This window comes from Bos mutus, chromosome 10 (genome assembly GCF_027580195.1).
Source record: "Bos mutus isolate GX-2022 chromosome 10, NWIPB_WYAK_1.1, whole genome shotgun sequence".
NCBI classification, from domain to species: Eukaryota; Metazoa; Chordata; class Mammalia; order Artiodactyla; family Bovidae; genus Bos; species Bos mutus.
In genome coordinates this window covers 31,529,079-31,532,787 of record NC_091626.1, presented here as the reverse complement: position 1 = coordinate 31,532,787, position 3,709 = coordinate 31,529,079, and positions in this window count along the sequence as shown.

Genomic DNA, 3,709 nt, shown 5'->3' with positions numbered 1-3,709 from the left:
CCTGCCACGTGACCGAGCTCGTCACGCTGGGGCCGCCGAGACTTGTAGTTCTTGTCCCTTTGACTTACGGCACAACTAACTAAAAAAAAACTACAAATCCCAGAAGGCACTGTCCCCAGTCTTCGCCAGCCCGGCTTGTTGACGGAGCCCAGAGCGCCTGCGTGCCCCGTGGAGGGGGCGGAGAGAGAAGCGGCGCGGTGCCTGCTGGGAGTCGTAGTCCGTAGACCGCGAGTTGTCAGGAGATTTTCCTCCCGAGGCGGCAGAGGTGGCTGCTGGGAAGACAGGACACGTGGAGGGAGCTGGGGCTCCTGGAGCCCGGCACAGGCTGAGCGCCGGGCGCCGGGCCCAGGGGACAGGGTGGAGGCTCTGGAGAAGTAGCCAGCTGCCTAAATACCGCTGCCTCTCCTTGGTGCGACTGGTTTTACTCTGTCTTCTGGATGACTGAGTCGCTCTGCGTTGCGCCCTGGGGCGTGACCCTCCTGCTGGGGGATGCTACAGCAGCGAATTAGGGGGCGCGGCTCCGATTGCCCACGCAGACCCTTGGGATCTGGCAGTGGGGAGGTGTCAGTGGCAGGTATTAAATGATGTCACAGGCCTGGCAAAATGACCGACCACCGGCCTCGCTGAGGAACCTCTCCCAGTCACGAGAATCTAGTGTCCATTCATCCGGGACTGACCATCTTGCTCCTTACTTGAGGGTCATCCTTTCAGACACCCGACCCTCAGCAACCGTTTACATGGAAATAAAAGCGCCTTCTAAATTTGTTGTAGAGTAAGAAGTTTAAGGAGTGCCCTAGTTCAGAGTACCATAATTAAGAATTGCTAAAAGTACCAAAAGGGGAAACTGATGCAGCTCCCTATCTAGTTAAAATCTTATTTAAGTATTGTGGCATGAGGTGTGATCGTATCTATTTCACTAATATTTATTGAACATCCAACATGTGCCAGCACGGAAGCGACATAAAGTGTAACACTAGAACAGACACTGTCTTCATGACGCTCACACTTGTGGAAGCAAAAGTGAGACTGCCCTGCTGTAATTTTAACAGTGTACCTTTACAATAAATCCTTAATTTAAAAACCTTAGAATGTTTAAATTGTCGAAAACAGTTTGGAAATAGATTTTGTGATAAAGCTGTCTTCATTGTATCTTAGGATTATTTTTACGCAGTGTGGAAAGAAAGATTAAGTAAAAATTCTTTGTGGTCTAATGTCATCAATGGAGACAACTGAAAATTAAAATAAGATGGTTACATTACTGCCTTGGAAATAAAAATGTATCTAGAGGACTTAAAAAAAAAAAGTGTACATTAAATCCCACAGGAGGAAAAAATACAAAGAAGAGCAAGACGCTTTCAAGCCTAAGACCCTTACCAAACTACTCTTATGTCTGGTGTCTGAAATGAATGAAATCTTGAGTTTTCCCTATCAGCTACTGAATCTACAATGAGAACCATTTTATTCCTGACTTTTGAATATGGAAATTTGGAAATATGTCATTTGTGACATATCTCCCCATTTAAGCATACTATCTATGCCTAAGAGATAAATGTAAACATGGTAATCTTTACATTTTTCCTTTAAATATTGGTTGTATTTGAAGTCTGCACATCTTTGCAAATAAACTTATCTTTTCTAAATACTTTTGTCTCAGTCTTCCTTTCACACCAAGTGGAGGAGATAGACAGATCATTATAAGAGCTGCTTGACTAGAGGGACACAGGGAAGGTAGGTAGTTCTTGGACGAGTTAATTAGCTGGAACCTAGGACTAATTCATGATTACAATTATTGAGTGACAGTTATGTGCAAAGCACTATAAGGCAACCCAGGCTACAAGTTAAAATCACTCTGGGGTTTTACAAATTCTGATGCCTGGGCCACACTCCAAATTAATTAAGTCAGAACCTCTTGGGGGTGAGAACCAGGTAGAATGGGTTTCTTTAAAAAAAAAAAATCTGCAGGTAATTCCAACATGCAACCAAGATAGAGGACCACTGCCACAGAGGATGCCGAGATAAATAAGATGTTCTTCTGATGAATCTTATACTTTACAAGAGTGAATCTTATGGTTTGTCAATAATTATAGTTCAATAAAGCAGTTGTATAGAACACAGGATAATCTTGGCTTACCTAGAATTTAAAAGCTGGAATAAATTATGAACACAAATCATTGCAAAGAAGACAGACTATCTGAGTGTTACATTAGCTACACAGGCAGTGAGTGATGTAAGAACTCAGAGGAGGGAGGAAAGAATGGAAAAGACAAGAGATGGCTTCAAGAAATTTAGAGATACCAATGAAACATTTCATGCAGAAACAGTATGGACCTAACAGAAACAGAAGATATTAAGAAGAAGTGGCAAGGATACACAGAAGAACTATATAAAAAAGATCTTCACGAACCAGATAACCATGATGGTGTGATCACTCACCTAGAGCCAGACATCCTGAAAGGCGAAGTGAAGTGGGCCTTAGGAAGCATCACTACGAACAAAGCTAGTGGAGGTGATGGAATTCCAGTTGAGTTATTTCAAATTTTAAAAGATGATGCTGTGAAAGTGCTGCACTCAATATGCCAGCAAATTTGGAGAACTCAGCAGTGGCCACAGGACTGGAAAAGACCAGTTTTCTTTCCAATCCCAAAGAAGGGCAATGCCAAAGAATGCTCAAACTACCACACAATTGCACTCATCTCACACGCTAGCCAGAGAAGGCAATGGCAACCCACTCCAGTACTCTAGCCTGGAAAATCCCATGGACAGAGGAGCCTGATAGGCTGCAGTCCATGGGTTCTCGAAGAGTCAGACACAACTGAAGCGACTTAGTAGCAGCAGCAGCAGCACACAGTAGCAAAGTAATACTCAAGATCCTCCAAGCCATGCTTCAACAGTACATGAACCATGAACTTCCAGATGTTCAAGCTGGATTTAGAAAAGGCAGAGGAACCAGAGATCAAATTGCCAACATCCGTTGGATCATTGAAAAAGCAAGAGACTTCCAGAAAAACATCTGCTTTATTGACTACACCACCAAAGCCTTTGACTGTGTGAATCACAGCAAACTGTGGAAAATTCTTCAAGAGATGGGAATACCAGACCACCTGACCTCCTCCTGAGAAACCTATATGCAGGTCAAGAAGCAACAATTAGAACTGGACATGGAAAAACTGGATTGGTTCAAAACTGGGAAAGGAGTACATCAGAACTGTATATCGTTACCCTGCTTATTTAACTTGTATGCAGAATACATCATGGGAAATGCCAGGCTGGATGAAGCAAATCAAGATTGCCAGGAGAAATATCAATAACCCCAGATATGCAGATGACACCACCCTTATGGCAGAAAGTGAAGAGCAACTAAAGAGCTCTTGATGAAGGTGAAAGAGGAGAGTGAAAAAGCTGGCTTAAAACTCAACATTCAAAAACTAAGATCATGGCATCCGGTCCTATCACTTCATGGCAAATAGATGGGGAAAAAAAGAAAACAGTGACAGAGTTTATTTTCTTGGCTCCAAAATCACTGCAGACGGTGACTGCAGCCATGAAATTGAAAGATGCTTGCTCCTTGGAAGAAAAGAGATGACACACCTAGACAGTGTATTAAAAAGCAGAGACATCACTTTGCCAACAAAAGTTGGTATAGTCAAAGCTATGGTTTTCCCAGCAGTCTTGTACAGCTGTGAGAGTTGGACCCTAAAGAAGGCTGAGT